The sequence below is a fragment of the Rhea pennata genome, chromosome 15 (assembly GCF_028389875.1).
Source record: "Rhea pennata isolate bPtePen1 chromosome 15, bPtePen1.pri, whole genome shotgun sequence".
NCBI lineage: Eukaryota > Metazoa > Chordata > Aves > Rheiformes > Rheidae > Rhea > Rhea pennata.
In genome coordinates, this window is record NC_084677.1 from 10,490,452 (window position 1) to 10,508,040 (window position 17,589).

The window sequence follows — 17,589 nt, forward strand, 5'->3', positions numbered from 1 at the left end:
GAACAGATTTCGCAGAAGCTGAACCCGAGATGCCAGAATTGCTGGCGCATAACTTAGTATCTCAAAAACGTTAGCGAGACCTACTCGGTAGTTTGGGAAGAGTAAGACAAGCTGCACTGCACATTAAAATACGATTCAAATAAACAGGACCCGCAAAGCCACAACTCGCTATCACAACGTTCAGCAAGAATAGGCGACGCAAAATTACCCTGTGTAAAGAAAAGGCTGAAATGTTTGTCTACACAAAGTACAAGCTCAGCAGGCAAACCAGCACAGATTTGGGTGAACGAACAGGGAATACTTCCCACTGCTTTCCTCCAAACGCAAACGTTAACGAACTGTTCTAACGACGACTGGTATCGTTCCCGACTCGCAGACCAGAATCACACACAGACCGTGCTGTCAGCAGGGCGTTTATAAAGCAGCAATCCTCCATAATCGTCTCTGCTGCTACTACAGTGAAAAGCCCAGGAAAGGAACCAAGGAGGGGACAGACTGAGCGCCGCAGCCTTGGTATTGGCCTCATCTCACAGAGCAAAAGAGTGCAGACAGCAACGAGCTGTAATTATGGGCCCGATCCTGGGAAACGCTGAGCGCTCCCACCGGGCAGGAGCGAAAGCGCTTTGCGTTTTTCAAAATAAAGCCCCGTGCCGGCTCATTAGGAAGTTGAGCAAACAGGCTGCGCGAGCTGAAGCCAGCATATCCACAGGCACTGGCTCAAACACGAAGGATTAAAAAACCTTCTCATAAAGGGGAAGGATTTTTAAGAAGAAATGTCTGCAGGGGCTCCAAATCCCCTGAGCGACCCAGACGCAGGCTTGCAGAGCGAAAGCGGGTTCAAAGGGAAGGCAGGTCCCTGCCGCCAGCGCGGGAACCGGCCCTGGCGGCACAGGCGGCCGCGGAGCCCGCGCCGGCGCGGACTGCACCCGCCCCGGCAGCTCCGCCGCCGGGGGCTCGACCTCCCTTTTGGCCGGGGTCTTTTCCAAGGTTGCCTGTCTGCTATCGCAGCAATACATTCTACGATTGCTTAGTACTGTTTTAACGTGCTGCGTAAGCGTATCCCTGCCTTTCTCACCGTCTCAGCGGCGATACCTGCAGCAGGGCGCTGCGGCAGGCGCCTTCGCCCGGCAGCCTGCAGAGGTGCAAAGACGCCCAAGCGAGCTGCGAAGGTGCCCGCTCCTGCGGCGGGGGCTTGCGGGAGCCCTCCTCGCCGACCAGCTCAGCCAGCTCTCACCCTGCCCTGCTCTTGGCCACGCAGACAAACCTGCTGAAGCTTCCCCGTCATTCCCAATCCCAGATCCTTCCCAACCCTTCCTCCAACTTATAACGCACTTAAAAAATACAACATTAAAACTTGGAGCATTTCAAGACCATCTTTAAAGCAGTTAGAAACGAAGCTGCGGCACATCGTCGTGGCAGGAACCTGAGTGTGTCCCGTGGCCACCATCGTTCCTCTGGGGGCAGCGCCGCTCGCTCCCGCAGACGTACCTCCGAGGAAGTGCCAGCGCAAAGCGGACAGCTCTGCTCAGCTGGAATGGCCATCTTCTGAGGGTGCAGCGAGGAATTTTAAGCCATCCATCTCTCAGCAGTACTCAGCCTGTCGTGGTTACTAACAAGCTCTCCTGCACGGCAATGGATCACCAAGGTAGCTGGCATGACTATGCTAAATGCCCTGCTATGACTTATTATCCTAAAGAAAAAGAATATTATGACCATAAACACATAAAAGTACCCCTAACCAAATGTCTCCTTAATTTTTTATATAGGTTTATTTTCTTTCTTCTTTTTTCCCCTCTTTATTTCAAGAAAGCAGGAAGATGAAGTCTAATCCTGGGAGACAATACCAAGTAATTCAAACCACAAAGTCCTAAAGGCCGTCAATTAATCACAGTTTAAATTAGCAGCAGCAAAGTATCCCAGGCATACAAATTCTTCAAAAATAATTCATGTCAGGATTGTAAAATAAGTAGACGTGTTAAATGTGGACACCAGTTATTATACTGTTGATCCAGTTATTTTCAATTCCTATGACTTAGAGTGCCTTGCTCAAAATCCTACCTTTTAAATATTAAAGTCTTTTTTTCATTCTAATGGAACTGTTGGAATCCATAGGACTCATCTCTTCATCCCTGAAGATGAAGGACGTGAATGCTCATCTCATCCTGTCAGGTAATTACCGTGTTGATTCCTTTAGGGTATTAAATGTGCTAATTACACAAGCACTGTTGCTTCCGTCATTAACTAGTTTAGATAGCGCCAAGGCAGACTTTTTGCTGAAGAACAAGGAAGAGATTTTCTGATGGGATCTCGAAGGCCAAATGTTTAATCGTGACTCTTGCAGACTGTAAGAGACGGTGCTATATTCCACCCCGTGTTTACAAACTTGCATCTTCACCACAGCAGCTACCTCACACGTCTTTGCGTGTCCAAAACCCAGATTCACTTAACAACTCACAAATCTTTATAATTCCAGGGCATACCCTTCCCGGAGGCTAACCGCTTTATTCTACTCTTAAAATAGCCAGCATTTGCTGAGCAAATTTGTTAATGGTTCAGGTGCACGGAGCCGCTGTACGGACCTTACCCAGAAGAAGGTGCCTAAGTTCCAACTGTGAAAATAACCTTTTCTCTGATCACATTCAAGAACATTTTTCCCTGTTGTTGTCACTGGCTCTTCCAAGAACAGCTTAGGAAGAAAAACTGTTAAGAGTCCATAAACACAAGTGAGAAAAGCTGAAAGTAAAACCTGGGTCTTTGCTGGCTGCCTTTGCGTAGAGCAAACTGGGCCAGTGCTGGGTGTCGAGGGCTCCAGTCCCGGTGGTGCACAAAGGGGCTTCAGCTCTATCGACTGCACGCTCAACTGCTTTGCTTCCACTGCAGCTATTACTTCTTTTTATGGTCAAACACACGAGGAACCTTGAACATCGACTGACACAAGCTAGCCATCCTCTTTTATCACCCTATTTATACTCCATTCAGCATGCAGATGTACGCAGTCTGCTCAGAAGTCCAGTAGAAGTTGCTAACATCTCATTCCCTTTGCAAGCCCCCAAATGCACCGTGATGTGCTCACAAGGACTCCTAGGTGCTCAGACACGATTAAAAAATGCAACTTTTCAAGACATAATGTCAGCTCCACATTACTGTTGGGGGGAACCCTGCTTTGGCGGGAAGGAGACCTGCTCACTAAAGTAAGCATCTGACCTGGGAACACCGGTGACAACGCAAACCCTGCAGATGTACAGGAAGGCACCCACCCCTGGGGCTGATGGCCTGTACTGCCAGCAGCCTGGCACACGCGCAGCCTTTGGGGAGGAGCAGTGCAGTGCAGTGCATGCTCTAGCTGCCGTCCCAGCTGCAGTGAAGTCAACTCCACATATGCTCGTGCCTTCAGCTTTGGGAGGAAAACAGCTCCAGCTCTTTCTTTTTTGCCTCCTACAAAAGGTAGAAGTAGGCAATTACTCACCATCAAGATCTGTGCCCATGGAGAAGGCATCCACGGGCCCACGGTGGCCTTCTGCCTGACAGTGACTGAGTGCTACCACCAGGACTGACTCGGCAGAAGGCAGGGGACCACAGCAGGCATTTTTGTTGCACAGCAAAGACCTCTTAAACCAAAGTCTAGGCAGGGCTGGGAAATAAGAGCACCGCATCCCACCTCAGCAATGTGGCCCCGCGACCGCCCTGGCCCGGCACCTCGGCTCCCAGGGCCGGTGGGTGAGCAACCAGGTGCTGCTCTATGCTTCCCGGCCAGGTTACACTACAAACAGACCCAGCAATATTACCCGACAGCTGAGCATCCCCTTCCCGTGCCTGAAAGGTGTTCAGAGTAGGTTTCAGATTAAATGAGCTCTTGGCCTCAAAACCAGTAACTGCAAAACCCTTCAGAAGTACAAAATGAGGTAATTACCATTTGGGTTTCTCACACTGCCCCAGACTCTGGTTACGGGCTAGTAGCCACTGCTTTCCATTTTAGAAACCTATTTTCCTGACAGAAACTGCACACCTGATCTCATAAGCTCTTTTTTCCACCACTGCAGTAATTCACACAATAACAACATCCATTTCCAGGCCAACATAGAGCAAAAAGCAATTAAGGAAGTAGAGGTCAAACCAATTCCTTCTGCAGCTGCTCTTTACCGAGAGCTGCTTTCGGAAACAGAAAGGCTTCTTTAAAAGAAAAAAAAAAACTCTTTATAATAGAAATGCTGAAATATAAATCAAAATTGGATTCACTTATGTCCATTAAAAGGGCTGAATTCTTGAGCATAAGGCAGTGATGTAAATGAAGTATTTGAATGTTATATATTTATTGATGCCTTCTTCCTAAATGTGTCACCCCTTGGGTGCACTGAACCCCTTGCTCTCTGCACTGACTGCACCACTGGGCTCCTGCCCATGGCAGGAGCAATTGCAATCTTGCTGCAGGGATCACGACTTCGAAGGACGCTGTCCTCTGCACACGGCTATCCTCAGAGCCGTTACAGCTCCCAGCTTAAGGGCTCCAAGCAGTCAGCAAAACAAACAGGTTCTCTGAGGAGCTGGTAAGGCAAGGTCCACCAAGCTCTTCTGCAGACCTGGCATGTGAGACACCATGGGACCTACCACTCCCAGATCCAATGCCCAACTCTGGCTGTAGCACCAGCATGAGCTATCCCTTCTCTCCCACCAACCTTGATCACACGCGATTGCTTGTAATCAGGTCAACAGCTCTGCCGGGTCACTATGTAATCTGGCACTCGCTTCTGACCCAAGAGTCTTCTGTGAAGTTGCATCGATCTGGGCACCTGATCCAACCCAGACTCCCTCTACCTTCCACTTTGCTTCTGCACTGAGGCATCCAAATCAAACACTTCTAAAGGGCGTGATTGCAAAACGTTCATAATTTATTACTTAAGTGCGACAGCACAGATTAAGCTGGTATTTAATTTATCCTTTGAATGAACACATTAGTAGCCCTGAAATAACCAGGAAGAAGCACTGACTCACAGTATTTCCTTCAGCTAGCTTCAAGGCCATTAGTAGCACCACTGATGTGGACAGGCACAAGCCCCTGCAGAAGCCCCTTGGTCAGCCGGGGCCACAGAGCATCGGTGTCCCCTGAAAACCCCGCACCAGACCTGCCCGAGCAGCCGCTCAGCGGTTACGGCGGCACCGAGCATTACGGAGCGCGTCCACGCAGGAGCTCTGCTGCCGCCTGCCGGCACGCGGCCCCTACCCACGGCACGCAGCGGTGCCCACAGCCCCCTCCGGCGCAGGGGCCCGAGACCAGGGCGGGCAGAGACATCGCCAGCTTACAGGAGTGACTGGGAACTCGGGCACAAATAATTTAACTCTTTCCCAGCACGGTTTCATCTGAGCTCTCATTTAGGCTAGACGTCAAGCAGAACATCTTCACCCAGTTTATGCCAGTTAGCTTATTTACAGTATATGCCACCCATTTTCTTAACGAGCTTCCCCCAAAGTTTTGTTTAATGCAAGCTCCTAGTCTATTACATATTTTAAAAGGCCTGGAATAACTGACCACCACTCTGTGCAGATCACAGGCATGCAGCTCACACACGACATCGCTCTACAGTGAACCAACCCGTGCGACTACCCAGCCAGCCCACAGATGCCCAGAGGTATTTCCTGGCAACCCTGAACACAGCCATAGGAACAAACTGCACCATAAAAGAAACACACCAAGAGCCAGAGAGACTGGCCTGATTCAGTCTAAATTCTAAATAGCAAAAATTCAACTTAATTTTCACAGCTGATTTAGATGAGAATATTGGCTGCTTGCATCAACCATCAGGCTTGAAAATGGTTTAAAAAACAAAACAAACAAAAAATCCCTCTACTCATTATTTTATTTCTACCATTTCTGTTACCACAGCCTATAAATGTTTCATCTGATATTCGTAACCCACCAGATTAGATCCTGAATAAGTATCTATACAGTAAGTGGTTTTACCCCAAAAGCTTTCCAGTAGAAGGCACATCTCACCCTGCAATCCAGAGACATGCTTGCACCTCATGTGGGTACATTTTCTGCTAGTAAGTGCTCTGCTACGATTGCAAAGCCCCTAGAAACCTTCAGAAGCCAGAAACCTCCTGCAATCCTGCTGCAAGCTGTACCCAGAATCACCCTTGGATTACAGCCAAACCATAGGAAGGGGGGAAAATAAGCAAAGACTTGCCCAAGACGAGGGTAATCGAGTAGCAGAGTCTCCCTGAGAGTATAGGTCTCATGAGACCACTGGACCTGAAGCAAACTGCAATCCTGTTAGCATCGACCCATTAACGCTCGCTGGTCTTCTTCAGTCTAGTCTCGGGGCTGGAGAGGGACTCAAAGGGTGCCCTGTTTCACAGCCTCTTCTCGCACAGCCCTGTAGCAGAGCACACAAGTGACATTTCATTCCCCATCCTTCGCTAGCAGGACCTGGGGTCCAGCCTTTGCTGAGCTGGCTGGTGAGCTGTGCCCGTCAGCAGTGGGCCTGGCAGATTAAACCAGTCTGAAAACTACCCCTGAACTGCTTGACATCAATACTAAAAAGCTATTTAGCACAAAGAGCATGCTATTAGGAACAGCCGACTGAAGGACTAATGATACGTGCTATGAAAGACACAGCTCTGCCCTTTGCTCCTTCAGTGAAGCCCGTAATATTCGGTAAAGACGACAGGAAAGCAGGGGGGAAGACATAGTGCTTTCACATTTATCAATCTAGTCTCCATCAGGCTCTGATCTGCATGTAAAATTCACTTCTCAGAATTTCTTTCATTAAGCTGCTCCCTGCAACATCTGCAAGCACTGAGCTGCAGATGGAGGTTTAATCACTGGAGCCAGCGACCGAGTCCACACTCACACACGGGGCCTGGCAGGGCAGGGAACGCCCAGGTTTCCACCATCCAGCTGCTGCTTCACATGTGGAAACCCCACCAAGTTAAGGAAACACTCCTTTTGGAAAACCATTTCTCCCCCCTCGCCCTCCCACAAGGGCAGCCCGGTGCTTTTGCTTGCACCACCTAAGGCAGCAGCCACCACTGCCCCTCTGGCAACGGTGCTTCAACAGTCTGCCTTCTGGGTCTGGCCTCAGGTGGGAAGAAGAGCAGGAACTCCTGCAGGAGAAAGCAAGGGCCCAGGGAGCAGGAGAAATGCAAATGAACAAGTTACTATCATTGAGGTTTCAAGGACACACAAGGATGACATGAAATTAGCTCATCAGGATAAACTGGAATAAGGGATCGGATGCATCAGCAGGGCTGTTGTGTTGGCCACGATACTGAAAAGGAGAGGGTGCAGGTACATTGTTCACCTTCAGATTTTTTTTTTTTAATTTATACTTTAATCTTCTGCATCACGAGCCCAGATCCAGGAAAGCACATGAATGACTTCATGCATATCTTATACACATCACTGGGACTTCCCATGCAGTCGAAGCCATTCACAGAAACAAATGCATTCCCACAACAGGACCTCAGCAGACAGCGGTCCCCTCCTCCCAGCTCCATCTCACCCCTTTCTCCTAAGTAAGCAAGCTCAAACCTCGCTCCGGGAAGTCCTCCATCGCCGCCGTGCCATGCCTGCGTACAGAACCGGCGCGCCGTCGGCCTCCGCTCCCAGCCGCCGCAGCGTTATTTGGGTCACACACCCCGGCCGGGTGCCAGGGCTCAGCCACGCGCAAAGGTAAGACCAGAGCCATCCCCCGGCCCAGAGAGGTCAAAATTATAGAAACACAGTGTGACAGTGACATTCGTCACGGGGAAAGGACTACGTGCACAGTGGAAGCGACTTCACGTGCTGTTGCTCCTCTGCGTGTATCAAAAACAAATGAGAATGGGGAAAAACAACGTACAAACTGCTGCTTGACATTCTCCCGGTAAGTGGCACTCCACAGCATTCACAACAGCAAATCAATTACATGAAGGCAATTTTTTCGCTGTGCCCAATCGTTTGTTTTCTAATTAAACAGATCTAATCAAACTGGAACCATCACCTGGAGAAGTCAAGATATAAACAGAAATTAAAGCAACGACCAGGGAAATGCAGGGCTCCGCGCGGTGTGCGTGGCAAAGCTCCCGGCAGCAGCGGCCCAGCGGCACGCCGGGCACACCGGCCAGCCGGCGGGGTTATCAGCCGTGACATTTAAACCCACGACCGCGAGGAGTCTTTCACGCTGAATATTTAGAAAGGGAATACCTAAGCCATCGCAGGCAAGGGAATTATGTTATCAGTTTTATGTCCAAGAGCTGTGTTAGGAGTGTTGGAAACAAATTAAAGAGAAAAAAATCTGGTAGGATGAGGAAATATAAAAGTCATAGTTACACACGAATGGCCTTCAATGCCATCTGGTTTTCTGTAGCTTTGGAAGCAAATTGGACAACGCAGAGACCCTCCAACACAGAACACCAGTGCCTACCCCAGCATCTAAAAATGAAGTCAGCCACGACTGTCGGAGAGGCAGACTCTGCCGTCACACTCGCACGTACCCTCCGGCAGACTTGGGACCATGGACAGGTGGTGCTTCATCTCAGGAGACTGCTTTGCCACCTAGCGTGGCTGTTGCCACAGTGGTTTTTTCCTCATTTGATACACAGAAGGGTTATGGTCTAGTAAGAAATGTCAACAATTTCTTTCACTGTGGCATGAAGAAAGCAAGATAAAACACCAAGGTAGAGGGCATGACACTGTTTACATGAACGCACTTGGCAAAATCAGCAAGCACTGGTAATCAGCCTGGAGAGAGAAGAGTTGCTCGTTTCTTTAGGAGAGAAAGACTCCAGAGAAATTCCAGAGACCTACATGAAAATCAGTTTGTTATGTCTATAATGATGTACAGACTCTGATGCTGCAGACCTCTTATTAACAAATTTAGTCAAATTGAAGAGTCTAATTTTGCCTTCTAAGCAGGCAACAGATTGGCTCGGGAAGCGTAAATATCTTGTTGCTTTCAGAAGTATTAATACTGTTTCACTCCTCCTCATTAAAGCAGTCAGCCCAATTTGAAAAGCCAGCTCCACTCCCAGAGCATCTTCTCAAAGTGGCATCCCACTGAGGGGGAAGGTCCTGGCTGCAGGATCTCACTCAGCTTCTCTGACCAAACCATAGCCCAAATCTTGCTGATGGCCCTGCTGTTACCTGCTCCATTCTGAAAAAATGGCAGTTTAACATGAAGACCAAAAAACAACAAATGTAGAACTGAAAGATGGGCAGCAAAAGAAACCTTTTGCCCTCATTACCATAACAAAACCTGTGCAAAAGATCCAATGCAGAGAGGCTCTGCCTGGCAGAGTGATCAGCTTGACAGCATTCAAAGAAAAGCCAGAAACACTCCCAACATTTGGGGAAGAAAATAATTAATTCAGAGCAGCAGACACGCTGCATGCTGTCCAGCACAAGACTGGCCTGGTGGTTAAGGACAGCCACATAAGGCTTGGGTAGGCAGGGAGAGACGGGGAAATCTCGAAGGATTCGAGTTCGGCACATACTTCACAGACTGATATACCCTAGAAACAAGGCTGGTATTATTTGCAGTCCAAAAGGAAAAGCAGGGTCACATGTTTGAAGGCAGACAAATGCTGACTTCTCCAACTTCCCCAACAGCATTCGTTATACTCAGAGTCTCAGCGGGGCTTCCAGGGAGCCAAAGTGGGCTATTGCGAGTTCATTAGCATCCTGCTTCATTATCAGCTTTCCCGGTTTTGACCAAGTGCTTCTAAGCTGGTAAACTATGTAAGTCAACAAGACTCATTAAACCTTCCTATCCTTAACTACATTAAGCAGGTTCCTGAGGGGGACTTCATGCCTAAATAGAAAGGGGAGCAAAGGAGAACAGCATCTTTTTACTGCAGCAACTTGCTAAGTGTCTCATACTAAAATCAGAAGGTGCGTCATATCATCAGTACTGCGGGATTTTTTTTACAGGAGAGGCACCTTCTGGTTATTTTTATAGCAAGTCTTATATTTCTAAATGCTTTTTCCATCTTCTAAATTCAATTCTGTGCCTGGAAACAGACTCAAGGGAGCGCTGCTCAGCAGTTCCTCACGGCCCAGTAAACCATACCCACCTTAGGAAGAAGGGCACTTGGGCATTCGCTTGCTATGTGCTCATGCACTGCCATATGGTCTGCAATGGGGGCCTGCAAGGGGGGTCAGCATCAGCTCTCATGATCTGAAACACCAGACCACCTCGATCCAGCACAGTGAAGACAAACTCCTCTCTGATAGGGAACTGTTTCTGCCTGCATCACCTGCAAATCAGAGCTTGCAGGATAACCAAGTTCACGGTATTGTATTCTGGCCCTGCTTAAGCCACAGCTGCTGAGTGATGCAGGTAGGATTCACACCTCCCTCTGCCCATCAGATACAGAGGGATTTAGTCCTCCCTCCACACTGGCTTTCCCACAGTCTGCTGGGTCTGGACTGGAAAAACCCATGTTGTGCCATTAGAGCAAAGACATTGCGCCGCACAGAGCTCCGTGCTGCGCTCGCTCTGCATTCCCACCCAACGCTCTTCACTGCTCGCTCAAAGCTGCGCCTTCTCTTTCTTTGCATGGCTTGGGGCTAGAGGGAAAGATCTTTTCTGCCAGTGTATTTCACCCCCCCCCCCAAGAGCAGGTGTTGTCCTGAGAAGACCTGCAGGGTCACGTTGCGTGGCCGCAGGGCCTGGAGAACAAGCAGCTGGGAACGCGAGAGGTGCCCAGAACAGCTCTTCTTCTCGCTAGACCTCAGCAAGGACCATATGGTGCCCGGTGCATAAACACATGAAGTATTTTATAATATCAGACACAAAGGCCAAATTCTCATCTAAATTAAGTAAGTATAAATCCTGAAAAAAATCTGCGCTAACATCAATGCTTTTTTCCCCCCTTCGACTAAGATAGGATTACACAGACTGAAACACAGACGAGATTCCACCTCTGGGCTCCAGAGATGTGGAATATATCGATACCACTATGCTTCAGAAACACAACTCTCGCATACATCAAGGTTCAGTTTTCTAGCAGTAAGTTTCCTAACTATCCATCCATCTAAGAGACGCTATGGTGTGCAACACAACAGCCCTTCAAATCAGAAACCACCTCTCCTTCCTGTGTTTCAGCATGGAATAGTTTCATTTGCCTCATGTTAGGGAAGATAGTTGTGCTTTTTTTCCTGTATATGTGAGCAAAAAACTAAGTGCTTGAGTATTTTTTGAAAGAAAAAAAATAAGTAATGGGAGGAATGAGATATGAGCATCTGAAACAGCGAGTCAAGCTGTGGGTGTGTAACAACCCCGAATGTTTTGTGTTTGCCATCCCTGCAAACTAGCTCCTAACGATGATGCCGACACTGCTGTGCTTAGACCCTGAAGGTCCTGCTTTTGTGCAGCCAGGAAAGTTCAGGTGTATTTCTGGAGAAGCCTGAGGCTGAAACAATTATCAGCCTTCAATCTGGTCAGCTAACTAGAGTACTTGGAAATCAGCCTGTTAGTAACATGATGCCACTTGTTATTATTGGAAAAGGCTTGGAAGAGCCTTGACACCTCTGCAACCCATCTGTGTGTTTATATAAGTTCTGTGCAGCTCAGGCAAACACCAAGACCTTCAGCCCATCTCCAAGAGCTACTCCGCGAGTTTGGAGTAGATGCCAATCATCTAGAGACAACAGACAAAAATTAAGAACAATTTTAAGGTTTGAGGAGCTTCCGCCATATTCCCACCAGCCAGAAGTAAAGCCAGGGCCAGGGCTCAAGATGTCTAGGGGCTCAGCTGCGGCATCCAAACCGCCAGTCAGCTTTATTTCAAGCCAGGATGGATAAACATTGGTTTGTGATTTGAAGGCTTTGATACAGCGGTTCTTGCCTCTGCCTGGCTCGGGCTCATGTGGAAGGGCACAAGGTGCCGTGTAGCAAACGCTCCCAGCTTCAGCCTGTCCCTCTTCACCATCTTTTCTGCTCAGGTAAGGGCTGTTCTCCTCCCCTCTCCTTTCACCAACAATGATTTAGCACCAGAAACTTGTCACATGGATCAATCCGTCCCAAAACATATTCTAGCAAACATGCAAAAAATGCTCATAAGACAATGTACAAAATCAGTCTGTACCAGATAGTCTTTAACAAGCACAGCTGTGAAAAGCTACAGCGGGGCAGGGGTGTGCTCACTAGTGCCTATCACTGTTACTAGTGACCATTTATTCCAAGACCAAATTTGCTTGAAACAAATATCAATCTCTGACAGCCGGTCAGGATTTCAAGGAAGACCCAATTCTTCTCCTTTCACCTCTAATGGCACAAAAGAAATGAATATCCCTAAAACAACAGGCAGTATTTCATTCAAACATTCAGGCAGTATTTATTGCAGTCAAAGCAAACTAAACTACCCAAAACTGCACCACTGGCAACAGACACCAACAATAACGTTTTTTCTCTGAAAAACCAAAATTCATTAAAGGGTCCTTAAATTTTCCAAAAGGTCAGGGAAATGGGAAATGAGGTAATACAGAAACAAAAGGATATTGCTACTGACAGCGATTTATTTTAATCAAGTACTTTCTATTAACTAGAAGTTAATTAGAGCCCTGGGATAAAGCATCAAAGTGATCTAGGGGTCTGAAGACAGGATCCGTTACAGTATTTAAGTGCGCAGAGACACTTAATGGAATTGCCCCAGACCCTGTGGTATCCAGTAGCCCTGGAAACCAACGGGGTGAAGCGATCAAAATCTCACTATTCAGCAGGGCTTCCTCGCGAAGCCCAACACCTTTAAAAACCTGGCCCTAAACCACTACAGAAAACAGAGACGTGCTCTCTTTTTACTGAGAGGTGGTGAGAATCCATCCTGCGGACGGCTTGGCAGAGGGAGGGCTGCGAGCTGCCTGGGCCTCGGTCGATATTTATTATAAAGATTACATCAGCCGTCACGCCTGCATCGACCACCGCAGCCAGCGTCAGCCCTGTCCCCAGAGTGGCAGTGAGCAAATGCTGCGCAAGCCGTCCTCCTTCCCTGCGCAAAGCGCCTCCTCCGAGCCGGCCACCGCGTTTCCCGTCTGGGGAGCGTGGCAAGAGGAGCCCGCCGCGGCCCCAGGCACCAAGGCACCTTTCCTCCCCGCATCCAGGCGGCACCCAGAGCACCAAAACGATCGTGGCCTCTCCAGGGTCCCTTGCTGGCTTCATGAGCATCAAAGATCTTATCATCTAAACATGCAGAAGAGCTTATTTAGACAGAGAAGGACACACACAGTCACCACAGGACCTCAGGGATAAATATATTATATAACCGTAGGCATTAAAGGTTGTATTTTAATATGGTAAGCGATCAAAAGAGTCATCACGAAGTCGTTTGCCTTGGAGGGTTAATGTGTTTTATTGGGCCATCTGGGCTGTACTGCAGAACAAACAGCACTGCCAATTATTAACACCGTTATAATCATTAACGAAACACCTCACTGTGTGGATTTCAGGTGTCATCTCCCCTCCTGCCACACAGCTGAGTCTTTCTGAGGGTTAGACTTGGGCTTAGAAGGCCTGCCTGGCCCACCATCCATCTGCTAGGAGAGCGAGGCCTCTTTCTGCGCCCAGCAGCCGGCTCTCAGCAGCGGTCGGGTCACAGCTGCATCTCAAACACTCATTTTTCTGCCTAGCAGCCGTCTCATGGCACCAGTGCCACTCACCACCGTCACCACCCCGGCCAACAAGCAACATCCCTGGTCACTGCTGGAGGTGGCAAGGAGGACACAAGGTCCCTCAGAGCCTGCCTGATTTGTCTGCAAGAGGCAAAGCTTTGACCTAGGTGCACTTAGTGGGAGGACGGCAAGCAGGGGGATGTTCATCAAGTTCACCAAAATGGCAAGTAAAAAAGAAAAAAGGAAGAAAAGGAGCATGTGCATTCCTATTCCAGTTTGTGTAGGGATGCATTACCTAGGCAATGTTTGATGGTGTAAATTAAAATCAGACATCTTCTCCACTAGCTGTCACCTCACTAGTTGACTTTCTTCTGTCAGGACATTAGACTTCATTACAAATATCAATAGCTTTCCTGTGTGTGGCTTCTGGTGATTAGGAGCTGTCTCGAGCGGGTATTCTCAGAATTGTCCCCAACCGTGGATGTCTCCCCCTGGAGCAGACATCTCCACCCATGTTCAGCCCACTTCGTTTGAGGCACTAAACTGGGACACTGGAGTTCAGAGCCCGTCTGCCTTTAACACAGTCAGCGCAGACAGACTGGTGTCTCCACAGCGTGGCCCAGGTTTTGGCTGGATCCCCCTCAGAAGGCACCCATGTGGGTGCGCTTGTGTGTCTCTCTCCCTCCCTCCGTGACCACAGAGGTGGTTCATAATGACTAATCTACCAGCGTAGGCACTGCAGGGAAGTGAAGCTGTGCCTATCACCTAAAACTCCCTGTCATCCACCTTCGACACACCAGCAACATCCCCCTGCCCTCCAAAAATCAGCCACAAGTTGGATCTCTTGGGCAACAACTCCTGCAAGCATCTGAGGTGGGAGCAGAGAAGGTGGCAGATGGACAACTTGTACCAGGTGTTCTGCACCACGATGGGAGGAGAAGCATTTGTCTGTAAATGCCAATAATTTACAACAGTGAATCCTGATAAGCACAAGGAGGAGGAACTGGTCCAAAATCCCCCCAAATCTTGACCAATGTGGAGTTCATTCTGTGCAATTACCTTGCAAAGTTGCTAAGCGCACACTTACAACCCTTAGTTAGAGTGGTCATACTGAGACCATGCATTCAACCCACTGTACAGCTCCTGAGAGCATCAGGAGGAAAACAGAAGGAAGAACAGTGATACCTAAACAAAGGTGTCCACACTCCGTGTTTGACATTCTGCACACATAGTCCTTAAAGTCATGGGGAAACTGCACGCAGTTCTTACCACAGTGCACTGAAAACCAGTTTGATTTGAGATGCACAAGAAAAAATATGCAGGGGGAAAACTTACTTTGTCTAGTTGGTGCCTCACTTCGTGATGTGGTACCAGCTACATGGAGAGAGCCAGGAGCCACAGCTCACAGAGCCTGGCACAGCCTCACGGCTGTCAGCTGAAGCCAAGCCAAAGCAAAGACAGCTGCAAACTCGGTCCAGAACATGAAGCCACTAAAAAGGCTGCTTTAAATTATTGAAGGTAGGCTCGCTTCTGGCTCCCATGACTGCTTTTGCAGCTCTCTATCCATTCAAAGCCTCACCAGCCACCTTTCGAGCAGGATTACTTCCCTTTTCAATTGGACTTTGACTCAACACAAATTTAATTAACTGACCTAATGGACTAGATGTGTAGATTTAAGTGGGGAAAAAAAGCCCATAAAGCAGATATCAAAAAAAGACCACTGCAGGGAAAAAAAAAACACTACAGGAAAACTCAGCAACATGGCTTATCCTGCTGCTTTGCAGAGATAAAAAGTAATAGGTCTGGGCTCTGCTCCTCACATTACAAGGCACAGGTCCTCCACTCCAGCAACCATTTGCACTTTATCACCTTTCAGTGGAAGGTCCCACAGCACTTTATGGGCTTTTAAGCTGCACAACACCTCAGCGAGTCATGACAAAGCCATGCAGGGAGTATGACCCTCCTTGCCCCAGAGCTTCAGCCAACCTGTGAGCAGGCCTGGCTTGTATTTGGTTTAATAAAAGCATACATATTCGCAGAACATGAGAGTGCTGCTACATTTCACCCTAGGGATACAACTGCATTAACGCGCAGAGCTTTACCATTTACGCTAGTGCAGAACGTGGTTCAAAATCTTTACCACCATTGAGTCCCCTTATCCCCACGTCCCTATAGATGTCTGTGCAGGGTTGATCAGCCTCATCCAGAGACATCTCTACAGCTCTCAGCATTGCGCACCACCTTTCTCAGACACCAGACCCGACCACGGCAAATGCAGCTTGCTCACTGGGGTTGGTGCCCGAGCTCCGTTTCACCCTCTGGGCTGAGGAGGACTGCAAGAACCTGGCCCCACACTCCTCCACACGCACCCACACCAGCACGCGCTGGGGCTGCTGCCAATGGTTTTGGCCTGGGATTATTTACTGCAACCTTCAAAGCAAGAAACACATTACTTAAAAGTGAAGCAACCACTTCAAGGCACGTCATCGAAATCCAACCACATCACAAATTATTATGAATCAGCTAATTTTTGAGTGACTTCTTTTAAAAAAATATAACCATTTGCACTAAAAATATCAGACACCCACATATTAAAGCCAATTTCAACAGCTGCAGTGAGGAGCAGTGTATTCCGCTCATCCCTCCTGATTCCCCAGACCTGATATTTTGTGTTTGCCTTTTGTTCCTCATGAGAAAAAGGGGAAAACAAATGAGTATTTCACTTCTGTCACAAGATCCCCTGACAGAAGATGCCAAGAACAAATTCATCACTGAGCAGGAAAGGTATATTCAGGATGACGTGTGTGCAAAGCCCTGATTAATTATAGACTTTTTGCTGAGAAAATCTCTGAGCACGAAGGGCAAGATTTAAATTGCTGATCAACATCATTTTTGATGTGACATGTTTGGAAACAAACTAGCAGGCTGGAATTAGGCTCCTTGTACAGGCTGCAACATCTGTTTCTCCCATGTAAGAAACAGAATTACTTTAAAATATTTTCTTTCAAATGCAGATTCTTGCTCTTTTTCCTAAGAGGTGAGTAATGGGGGTGGGACACTGTGAGGAGGGAGGGAGGGAGGGAAGGAGGGAAAGGCAGTTTAATTTGTGCAGCACATCAGCCCAGAGGGGCAAAGCAGTGAGGGTCAAGGCCCTGGGCTCCCTCGGAGGTGCTGCGGGCCAGGACTCGCTAACCTAATGCAGCCCCTCCATGCTGCTCACCGCTTCATCGCTGAGCTCTGCTAACTCTGCTCTAAGCAGCTGCCCGAATTGCCAATTCCTACTGCATGTTTTCATGCCTAGAGAACAAAAATAACAGATTCAGAAAATGTTAAAAATAATAATTCCTACCCGAAGCTAATTCAGGCCTTTCAACAATCGCTTTTCTGCGGGCTGCTTTTTCCCTTTCTTTACACTGCACAGTTCAGACCCGCAACCACACACCCCCAGCACTGACCGAGTCCCTGCGCAAGTTTAGCTCCGGGGATCCCACCTGGCCAAAGCCCAGGACATGGACTTAGGGGACACCTCGGCAGTGCTTCCTAGGGCTCAGCACCGAATCCCATCCCCGTACAAACACGGACGTGAACACGCTAGCCGGCGACACACGCGATGTCAGCGGCAAGCGCCTATATCTGTACCATCCCAAAGGCTAATCAGGCCAGTTATCAGAAGATGTCTTTTCTAGCATTTGGCTTTCGGGATCATTCATTACTTATCTCCCCTTCCTCTGATTTTGGACTCCAGGCCTGAAGTCAGCTGCTGCTGAGAAGTCCCTTCTCCTCTGCCAGAAGCATCCCAGGTGGCACCATTTAAGACCAGGCTGCCAAGGTGCGATCCCAGCCAGCCCCTACCTGCAAGCAGCACCGCTGAGAAAAGCTCTCACAGAGGAAAGAGCACTAGGGAAGTGCTCTTCCGGGCCAGCTAGGGAGACAGGCACCGTCCCACTGGGGCTCCTCTGCAGGCCCGGAGCAACCCTTGTCCGCCTCAGATGACCAGCACAGCA

General features: G+C 48.6%; 1 protein-coding gene across 1 annotated transcript in view; it reads right to left on the minus strand.

Annotated features, from left to right (window-relative positions):
• Positions 1 to 17,589, minus strand: part of SYT17 (synaptotagmin 17) — a 39,513-nt gene that overhangs the window by 1,444 nt on the left and 20,480 nt on the right. The window lies entirely within an intron of this gene.